This window comes from Chelonoidis abingdonii, chromosome 24, assembly GCF_003597395.2.
Source record: "Chelonoidis abingdonii isolate Lonesome George chromosome 24, CheloAbing_2.0, whole genome shotgun sequence".
Taxonomy (NCBI): Eukaryota; Metazoa; Chordata; order Testudines; family Testudinidae; genus Chelonoidis; species Chelonoidis abingdonii.
Window position 1 is genome coordinate 6,277,404 of NC_133792.1, and position 11,646 is coordinate 6,289,049.

Below are 11,646 nucleotides of genomic sequence, written 5' to 3' on the forward strand. Positions count from 1 at the left end.
CACGTGCACAAGGCACGCCGGCCACATCTCCGCGAATGGGGAAGTGTATCCAGGAAGCAGTGACTCTGAAAGAAAGGATTTAGGGGGTAGTAGAGAGAACCACTTCAACATGAGCTCCCAGCGTGATGCTGTGGTGAACGGGCTAAAGCCATCCTGGATGTATGGGCAGAGCTGTGGTAGGAGAGGGAGGTGACATAGCCAGCAGTGGACTGCTATTGAATACTGCCTCGTTGTTGGTGTCCTTTGAAAAGATGCTGGGGCAGCAAGAGCACCAATGTTTGAGGGCTGGAGACAAAGCTGTCTTCTAGTGCTATTGAAGAGCTCACCTTGTTAGCTTATCAAAAGAAGATGGACAAGGTGATTTCATTGAGGTTGAAGTGTTAATGGAGAGAAAATAGTGGATTAAAGGCTCTGTAATCTAGCAGAGAAAGGAATAACAAGACCAATGGCTGGAGGTGAAAGCGAAAATTCTATTACAAATAAGGCACGATATTTCAACAGCGAGGATGATCACCACAGAAAAGCTACCAAGGAAGTGGTGGATTCATAGATTCTGACTGGAGGGACCTTGAGAGGTCGTCAAAGTCCAGTCCTCTACCCGCATGGCACGACCAAATACTGTCTAGACCATCTTGATAGACATTTATCTAACTCTCTTAAATATCTCCAGAGATGGAGATTCCACAACCCCCTAGGCCAATTATTCCAATGTTTAACCACCCTGACAGTAGAACTTTTTCCTAATGTCCACCTAAACCTCCCTTGCTGTCAGTTTAAGCCCATTGCTCTTGTTCTATCCTTTGAGGCTAAGGTGAACAAGTTTTTCTCCTCCTCCTTATGACACTCTTTTAGATACCTGAAAATGCTATTCATGTCCCCTCTTTTCCAGACTAAACAAACCCTTCTTTCAGCCTTCCTTCATAGGTCATGTGATACGCATGGCCAGAGGCAGCATAAGATGTTGGCAGGGGGCCTTTTCCTGCCAGGAGGAAGGTTTGCTTTAGATTAGCTAGAACAGCTGGGCCTTATAGAGCCCTACCTCCAATAGAAGCACCTATTCACTTAGAGCACCTGGACTCCAGTTAGAGCACGCTGACTCCATTAGAGCAGCCTGACTTCAGTTAAGACCTGACTCCAGCTTCAGGGATATAAACCCCTGCTTCAGTCAGACAGGGTGTGGGTGTTGAAAGAGACAAGGTTGGATTGGTGCAGAGTGCAGATTGCAGAAGAGAGAGTTTTCCAGAGAGAATAGAGTTTGGCAGGAGTGCTGCGGCTGGATTGGAAGCCCAACAGAAACCCTAGGTACGGGGCACCAGCTTGTATTAGAAAGAGAGCGAGAAGCCCTTCACAAGCTTACGGGTATGAGAGGGAAGTAACCCAGGGAGAAGAACCGCTAGTCAAGTGGTTCACACAACCCAGGGCCCCTTGGGTTCGGGACTGGATAGGGGCGGCCCAGGTCCTCCCTCTCCACTCCCCTCCTCCAGGACACTAGGGGGAGTGATAAGAACTGGTCAGAGGCAAGCATTAGCGGCCCTGAACCTACCCCAGGAGAGAAAGCGCGAGACCCAGCGAACAGTATGGCAATTTGCACACGTGGTGTCAGGGGGTGGGATTGCGCGCTGGGACTAGTTCCAGGTGGAGACATAACCCTCCCACCTTAGATGGACGACGTGGTCAAGGGCCCTTATTTACATGGCACCGGCGGCCCAGCAGGGGCTACCAGGGTCCAGGCAACCGCCCAACAAGAGGCGACTAGATTGCAGCAAGAGGGACTATTCAGCTGCTGCTGAGTCGCTGCTCAGGACCGACGCCCTTGCTGAAGGGACCTATAAGCCAGTGAAGACCTTATGGACAGCGAATCACCGCGGGGAAGGACCGGACCTACGGGCTAGCCATTACTTACAAATACCAGGGGATGATGTGGAAGCGTACCTCCTGGCTTTTGATGAAAGCCCTGGGCGCTGCCATGGCCCCCGAGAACAATGGTCGAGTATCCTTGCCCCATTCCTATGGGGGAGGCCCAGAAGGTTATTACGATATGTCGCAGAAGCTGGCAGCAAACTATTCCACGCTAAAGGCAGAGATCCTGGCAGGTTCGGCAGTGACACCGGCACTCGAGCCCAGAGGTTCCCATGATGCGATATATGGAGGACAAGCACCCGAACGCGTTTGTTTGACTTGATCACCTGACCCGGAAATGGCTGCGCCTGAGCCATAGGCTCTGAGGAGCATGATGGACGGTACTAATAATATGGCACGGTCTATGTGGGGTTACCACAGGATCAGGACTTGGGTGTGGTCAGAGATGACCCTCTACGTTGATGGTGGTCTTCCTCGTTGGAAAGACAACCTGGAGCCGCTGACACTGTATTCAAGGGACTCAGCGGGGAGACACGGCAACCAGGAAGAACAACCCCAAACCCACAGGCCCCGGCTGTCGAGAACTCTAGAAAAACTATACCGGAGGAACGACCGTGAGGACATTGGCTTCTGAGGGCCAGAAGGGACCTGGGGGTTTGGAAGATGGTGGGGGTGCGGCCAACTAGCCCCAGGCAGGGGTGATAACCGGATGGAGGTGACGGTTATTTGAATGTGGAATTGGGCATATAGCAGTGGTGCCCCAAGTCCCAAACAAGGAGGTGCCTCTATGCCAGTGTAATCTGAGGGATATGGGGAGCAAATGTGGCCTGATCAACCTGGTAGGGGTTACATTGCCTCACATGGATTTACCAGACCAGTTAAAATGAATCGTATAAAACCATAGCTTAAATAGATTCGGGGAGTGCTGTCCCTTGTCTCGGGAAAGTTGGTGGGCACAGACACACTACTCGGGCCAAAAGCACAGGGGTAACATGGTACATGGCACCGTTAAATTTTACCCAAATTCCAGTACGGATTGAAATCATGGGGAATACCCAGAGTTTCTGCAGGAATAGTCCCCAAGCTCCTTGATTCCTTGTTTTGATGGAGAGATTCCTGGGTTTGAGAACTTACTGATCCCGATAGAGGCGCAAAGGGGTAGCAACCCCCAGGTTGAGAACAGGGCAACAAGAATGCCCGCCCAATGTTTGTCTGATTTGCTCGCAGAATTTCTCTCATCTCTGGGAAACCCCGCAGGCTCAGGCGAGAACGAGAGGCGCTAAAGTTAGGACGGATTCTGCAGCGTAATCAAAAAGACCTTCCCTTGTGGTAGGCGGACCCGCCCAGGAGCAAAGAGAGGTTTCGGGCCACGGAGGACTCAGAGGTAGGTTCCTGCCAAGTGGGAGCAACCCCCAGGGAGAGTTAAATTAGGCCCTGAATTTTTTCAGGGTCAGTGCAGCACTTGCACGTAGGAACTTGGCAGGCAGCGCCGAAGATTCCATTATATGCGAACGTGAGGGAGAGGGTAGTTGGAAGTTAATGGAGTGCTGTAGAAGGAAAGTCAAAGGCCCAGGCCATATTACGTGCTCAAACGGTGATCTTGTTGTACAGAATAGAGCAATAGAGACGGAAGAAGTAGAAGCAGACTCTAGTCCCACTGAGAACATAAGGGCGTACTAGAGTCAGCTCACAGTCATTTATTTGGGACACTAGGGTCAGACAAGACGTGGATTACGAATACTAAGAAGGTTTTCTTGGCCAGGAGATACGAGCAGAAGTACCAGCGTTATTGTGCCTCCTGCCCTGAATGCCAGCTGCGATAGCCCCCGACCTCACTTGGCGGCCCCACTAGTACCTTTACCTATTATTGATGTCCCGTTCGATGGGGATATTATGGACATAGTGGGTCCCACTAGAAAGTCGGCACGGGGCCACCGAACGTACTAGTCATCCTTGACTATGACACGATATCCAGAGGCCATTTCCCGTTAAGAAACCCCATGTCAAGGCAATAGCTTAAGAACTACTACGGCTTTTCGCCAGAGTGGGGCATCGCCTAAGGAGATCCTGACAGACCAGGAACCCCGTTTACTCAATAATGAAAGACTATGGTTGCCCTTGCTCCGTAAAGCCATTCGGACCTCGTTCATCCACAAACAGACAGGGCTAGTCGAAGATCAATCGAACCCTTAAAGTATGATCCCTGAGGTGTGCACCGGATGGAAGGACTGACACTCTTTTGCCATATTAATGTTCGCCTATACGGGAAGCTTTCCCCAGGCGATCCACGGGTTTTCTCCCTTTGAACTCTTATATGGACACACCCCGCGGATATTGGATATCGCCAAGGAGATTGGGAGGGAACAACCCAACCAGGAAAGATATTTTTGCGCATGTGCACAGATGCAGGCGAAATCGAGTAACGTGCCGATAACGGGAGCATTAGAAACCAGAGGCCAGCGGACATCTACTAACAACGTCTGGGCGAATGCGAGATTCAGCCGGTGGGACGGTGATGGTGTTAGTGCCGACACAGAAGCACTCCTAGCCAGTGGCAGGACCATTATGAAGATAGTGAGAAGCCATTGGGAAGTGTTTATAAGGTACGAAACCAGACCGCCGGAGCAGAGCAAATTACCATCGAACACTTACTGAGCCCTGGCATGAAGAGGAGTTCTGGCACTCGAGGAGCTCTACCTCAGGCAACGCCCACAGAGCGTAAGATATCTCCTGACATAAACCCACGAACACGGATGGAGTCATTGAATGATCCACCGGAACCAGGACGTATTTTGTACCACCAGTCGCGGCACTAGTCCAACATCATATTGTCACCGCCCGGGTAAGGGTAGGCATGACATATTCAATACCGGACGACCTAAAAGGAGAAATTGGATGGAAGTGCGAAGATGCTGGAACTCGGGGTCATTGAAGAACTGCCCACAGCCGTGTCCAGTTCGATCGTACTAGTCCCCAAGGCCTGATATCTCTCTCTTAAGCGGGGGAATGGCCCCGCTATTGTGCGGAACTTTCCTGGCTTCTGCACTACCCTAGTGAAGCGGGCTAGCAAAAGAATCTGAGTCCTCGCTCCCACTTCCTTTACCCAGAGGCCTCCCTGCCCTTGAGGACTCCCCTTCCACTCTCCTGTCTGGCAAAGTCCTCATAACCCCAACAAGGCTGGGCCCAGGATTCCTGGGGGGCTCAACCCTGCTGTGGTCACCCAGGACAGGGGTTAGGGTGTCCCTACTCCGGGGTACTCTCTTTGCATTGTGCACCTCCCTGACCCACTGATCACATCATACAATTTAAAGCAAATACAAGTTATTTAATTAACAATTAATTTTAAAAAAGAATAAGAAAAAGTGGGACAGGTTAAAGGAAAACACATCACACTGCTCCGTGGCAGGGAACATCACAAGCAGTGTCTCTGGAATGTCAGGGCAGTTCTCAGACTTTTCCTTGTAGGTCCCAGGCTGCCTTCTCTGGCCCTGGTTGTGCTGCAGGGACGCTGCGGGTTGGACACTTGCTCTGGTGGTGGCCACACACTCTCAGGCTCTGGGTGGCAGGACCCTTCTCCCCAGCATCACCCCCCCCGTCAGGGTTATGATCCGCCTCCCAGTCTGGCCTGCAGGGCCTCTTGGCTGGGGGCATCTCCCTACCCTGGGCCCACTGCCCTGGGTCCCCCTCACTGTCCCCAGCTGCTCACCATACCCGGTTCCAGACTGCTCCAACTCCAGCTTCACACTGCCTCAGCACAGCTGCTGCTGCTGCTCTGCCTTCAGCTCCCTGGGCTGCTTGTCTGGCTTCTCTGGCTCCAATTGCTACAGCTCTGCTCCCAGGACTGGTCCGCTCTGCAGGCTGCTTCTGTGACTCTGCTCCCAGCTCTCTCCTGCTTCCTGGGCTGCTTGTCTGGCCCCTCTGGCTCTGGTTGCTGCAGCTCTGCTCCCAGGGCAGGTCTGCTCTGCAGGCTGCTTCTGTGACTCTGGCTCTGGTTGCTGCAGCTCCGCACTCTGGGCAGGTCTGCTCTCTCTGGGCTGTGCTCTGGCTTTTTGGGCTGCAGCTCTGCTCCCAGCAGCTTCATTTGGGCCCTTGCTCTCTCCTTAGCTTGGCCCCACTCCATGTGACTGAGACAATTCCAACTCACACAGAGGACGGGACACCCCAGCCTCCTGACTCCTTGATTAGCCTGCCCGCCCTGTCAATCAGGCTGACCTCAGCATTGGCTCCTGGGGACTGTCAGTCTCAGGCTCCTGATTTCCCATCGACCCCTCCCTTTTTAGTGCTGGGAGCTAGCAACCAAACACCCACACTGAATGTTAGTAAGGGGGCAGCAGTCCTGTTACACGTCACTGCAGAAGACAGATTTTCTGGTAGCCAGCTGGCTCTAATGCACATGGATGTCGTTCCAAAAGACATGTTCTGGGTCAGTCACATTTATGGTTGTCTGAAGGAACCGCTTGGTGACATTCTAGGGCCTGAGTTATACAGAAGATGCGGCTAGATGCACATAATGATCCTTTCTGCAGTCCCAGTTTGTTGAGATTCCTTTGTCATACTTTGCAGTCAAATCAAGTCTCTGGAGTACATCCACCGCTTTGCTCACTGCTCCGGTTTGTTGCAAGGTTCCTCCAGAGGCAAGAAGCAGGACTGAAGTCAAAATGGAGGCGTTTTCAGGGCCTTTTATACTCTCTGCCCTGTGGAAGGACACTTCTTTGTTCTTACAGTGGAAAATCACAGCAGCCAGATGGAGTCTACAGTCACATGGGCAAGACACATGTCCATGCATGACTCAGTTTGCCTTTTACATGTTAGTTTGAACATTCCCAGGAAAGCTTAGATGTGGATTGGTGTCTCCCAAAGTTCATTGTCAGTTAACAGAGTAGCAGCCGTGTTAGTCTGTATCCACAAAAAGAACAGGAGTACTTGTGGCACCTTAGAGACTCACAAATTTATTTGTTCCATTCTATGCATCCGAAGAAGTGGGCTGTAGCTCACGAAAGCTTATGCTGAAATAAATTTGTGAGTCTCTAAGGTGCCACAAATACTCCTGTTCTTATTGTCAGTTAAGTGTTTCTTGATTGGGCATTTACTGAGAACAGTCCTTTCTCAAGAAGCTGATCAAATGCTTCATTGAGGCTACTTAGAATCAAAACACATTGAGATACAAGTACAGAGTCAATATTCATAACTTCAGCTACAAAAATGACATACAGACAACATAATCATAACCAGCAAATCCTAACCCTTTTTATAGACACCTCACACAACAACCTTTGTACAATATTTGCTGCAAATATATAACAGTGGTTGCAACAATAACCTATACGGTCACAGTTTATGTCAATAACGTCACAAGAGCCCACATTTTAAAAAGGATGTAGAAAACTTAGAGAGGGTGCAGTGGAGAGCCACAAAAATGATCCAAGAGCTAAAGAAAATGCCTTACGGTGAGAGACTTAAACAGCTCAATCTGTTTATCCTATAGAGAGGATGTTTCAGAGGAAACATGATTATGGTGCCTAAGCACCGTCCCAAGGAGAAACTACTGAGTGCTAAAGGATTCTTTGACCAAGTGAAGAACGGCAGAACAAGAAATGGCTGGAAGCGGAAGCGAGACCAGTTGAAAGGAGAAATGAGGCACAGATGTTTAGGAGTGAGGGTGATTAGCCATCGAACAAAACTCCCAAGGGAAATGGTGAATTCTGCAACCCTTGATGTCTTCAGTTTCAGACTGGATGCCATTCGAGAAAACATGCTTTAGCAACTGAGCCCAAGACAGGGTAACTGCATGATACGTAAGGGCCTGTGCTACACAGGAGGTCAGAGCAGATGATGTAATGCTTTCTTTCGGCTTTAAAGTCTGTGACTCTCTACACTGGAACTCCTGGCTGCACTGCCTGCTACCTACAGCTGAGGATGTTACTAAGGGCCTTAGGGAAACTGTTATGTTTTTAGCTCTCATGGTTGGGAAGAAAAGCTTGAAAATGTGACATGAGTGCAACTGGTTCAGCAACCTCTGCCTGAGTCTGCAAGGAGCCTGAAACAATAGCTCAGAGGGGCAACTGCCCCACACATTTCAAGGGCCTGTCAATTTTGAAACCTGCTGCCCTAAGGGTCCTGCCTTCACCGCCCCAGCAGGGCATTCTGTTGGGGGGGGAGGGACTTTTCGCTGCTTCCACCCCATCATGGCAGTGCTGGGCCCTCGCACTCAGGCTACAGCTGCACACTGAGCTAGAGGTGTGATCTCCCTGCTCACACACATACACTCACACTAGTCTCACCAAGCTAGCATACGTGTAAGTAGTAGTGGACCCATGGAAGCACAGGTAGCAGCAGTGGAGGCAAGAACAAACCAGCCTGAGAGCAGTACGTGCATACTTGGCCTAGCTAAGCCACGCTGCCCCTGCTACCATGACTACACTGCTCTCTATATTTGCACTCGATAAGTGCGAGCAAGCAGCTGTGTGCGAGCAGGGCAATCACACCCTAGCTCATACTGGAGACGTAGCCACAAGAACCCCGGCTCAGGTGGGTGGAGGCTGAATCTCCTCTGGGATGGACCCCAGCCTCAGGCAGGGCGCAGCAGTGAGAAAAGGCCTAGAAGATGGCTCATGTGACTGACCCCTGTGACCTGGGGGGGGGACAGTTGGAGGGAGGGCCCTAACCCCAGGGACCCTTTAACCCAGCCCTACTGGCACACATGGGCAGAGTGTGTTTATTTCATATGCACATAAGCCCCCAAAGGCCTGACCCAATTCTACTCTAAGGGCTGTCAGAGCTAACTCAGGCTCTTACCGGGTGTTCCCCTACCCCACTCCCATCCACACACAATACCCCCACACCTGAGAGAGGTGGTGCCTTCAACGCTAGCTGGTCCGGGGGGGTGGGCGTAGAGCCCGGGATCAGCTTTCACTCGGGCTGGTGACCCACCACTGTGCAGTGAGGAAACTGGCTAAACCCCTGCAGTGTTGACAGCCCTCCAGTGCCTTCCCACAAGTCCCCCGTGGGCCCAGGGGGAGATCATTTCTCCCACAATCCACTGGGGAAGAATGTCGGAATGGCTCAGCTCAGTGAAGCATAAAGACCTGTGAGACGTACCCCCAAGTAGCAGACCCACCGCTGGGAGCGAAGCACCAGGAACTCGGCCAGAGCTCTGCGCTCTGGCTGCTCACAGCTGCCCCAGCTCCAGCCAGGCTGAGTGCTCCGACCCTGCTGCCTTTTACTGGAGTCAACGCGGCAGTGAAATGTACCGGGACTGTAAGACAACCAGGCTTGGGCTTGCCACCAAACCAGGCCTCTGTCCCCCCTAAAGGGCCCAGGGAGAGGCGGCTCCTCTGCCTCGTCTCCAGCAATCGGGGGAGGGATTTACTGCAAACTTAGCCACACCCATTTTGGAAGTATCCAGGGCTGTATAAAGCTCGTGAGGCAAACCAGAGGGGAGCCAGGAAAAGCAATAACGTGCAGGGAATAAAGAGTCAGCACAGGAGGTGCGGAGGAGGACGGAGAGAAAGAACAAATAGATCAGGAGCCGTGTCTGTCCTCCCAGCAGCTCTTCTAGTTCAGCACCTTAGATACAGCACGGCCTGCACAGCAAGGACAGAGGTCACGTGAACGTCCGTGGAGCAGCTTTGAGGGGCCAGATGTGATGTTCCTTCCCATCAGATGTAGGAGAGGCAGCGGCAGGTTGAAGCCAGTGGTGTCTTGCTGCGGAGTTCTCCCTTTTTTAACACTATTCTGGGTTCTTTAAGCTCATGCAAGCTCATGACCGCTCTGGGTGGCCCAGCTCTGCGGGCAGGCGGTGCTGTGTGGCTCAGATCACTAGAGGACTATGACAAATACACCAATACTCGGCATTAACCCATCCTGCCACCTTGATTTAATGCATCAGCTTTGCTGGAGGCCTGTGTAGGTCCAAAAAACTCCCACAGGTCTGTCCAAGCAGGTGTTAGGTTTCTTCTAAAACCAGGGATGGATTCTTGGGAGCCACCTCTTCACTGGCTCCAAAGCCCTGGGCAGGACATTGCAAACATCTCCGTTATGGCACTGAAAGACAAAGGGCTGAGCAGGACAGCCAGCTGCTCACTTCAACGACCATGGAGCTGCCATCCTGGTCAGGGGCATCCAAGTTGCACCATTCTTACTGTGAATTCCTGCTTGGAATTCAAGCAGCACTGAGACCAGGGACCCATTGTGCTAGGTCTGCACAAACACAGAGTGAGAGTGTGTCTCTCAGGCTAGACAGAAGGGAAGTGACTTGCCCAAGGTTGCACAATAAATCAGTGGCAGAGCTAGGAATTGAGTCCAGGTCTCTCCTGAGTCCTAGCCCAGTGGCTTACCCCATGAACCACACTGTCTCCTAGAATGCAGTAAGCACAACTAAAGCTATTGCTCAGGACATGGCCCCAGGGTTTAGCAGCAGCCCAAAGCAAGGATGCAGGTAAAGACTAAGGGTCTGTCTACACTGGGAACTTACACTGGTGATTTACACTCCTGAGAGATGTTGCAATGCCAACCACAGCACAGACAGCGCTGCATCAACGGATGAATTCCTCCATCGACCTAGCTACTGCCTCTCAGGGAGGTGGATTCACTACAGCGATGGGAGACCAACTCCCAGCGACGCAGGCCTTGTCTACACGGATGCACTACAGTGGCACAGCAGCCCTGCTGTAGCAGTTTAAGTGTAGACACACCTTATGGTTCATTGGTGAAGCTGGGCGGGGCCTCAGGAATGGAACTCAGGGTGCTGCAGGCCAGGAATGAGAGGCATTGGTAGAACTGAGTGAGAAACCTTTGCACAACCCCTGTGTCAGTCTGTAGCAGCCTCCCCCCATAAGAGCATTACGATTTGCCAGCTTTGCACTCAAGACGTCTAGGCAGCAGCGGGACAATGGTGCAGTGCGGGTCCAGCCCTTGCTCTCTGGCATGCAGGGCTGTCCCGGCCGCAAGGAGCAGCCCCATAGAACCAGGGTAGTGGCTGAGGTGCCTGTGGCTCTTAGCACAGAGGTATTGATAGGGGACAATGATTGTCTCTTTTGCTTAGGAGACCTCAGAGATGTCCCATCTGAGGACAGGCACGAACCAGCTGGGAACTGAAAGTAATTACTACCCTCTTAGCAGGGTCAGGACTTTTGATGCTGCTGTTGATGCCATCACATTTCAATTTCCAGGCTATCTAGGGGCCATGAACCCAGACACACAGGCCTCTGTTCAGATTGAGGATGCAGCTCCATGGGCTTCAATGGAGTGCCAGGGTTATTCCTTTGTCCGCAGAACCCAGAAAGCAAAGGCAAACCTACTGGGGCAAGTTTTCTTTGTCAAATAATTGATGACACTTACCTGGCCCTGGATTTGTATTATCTCCAGTCATGCACCCGGATCCCATTGTGCTAGGTGCTGTACAGACAGAGCTGAGCCCTTCACCTTCGTTACTGTATTTATCCTCACAACATACCTGTGACGTGTCCCTTTTCCAGATGGGAAACAGGGTGACTTGCCCAACATCACGCAGAAAGTCTGTAGCACAGCAGAGAAGGGAACCCTGGTCTCTTGAGCTCTAAGCAAGTCCCGGGGCCAGCCTTGCTCTCTAGTTCTCTGCCAGGATGCATGGCCAACCCCTCAACCTTCGTGGCTGGTTGCAGATTTGTTGTGTGAGGTAATAGCCCAGTGTCATAAACAGATAGCTAAGGGTTAATGTTTCTTTTACCTGTAAAGGGTTAACAAAGGGAACCAAACACCTGACCAGAGGACCAATCAGGAAACTGGATTTTTCAAAGTCAGGGAGGG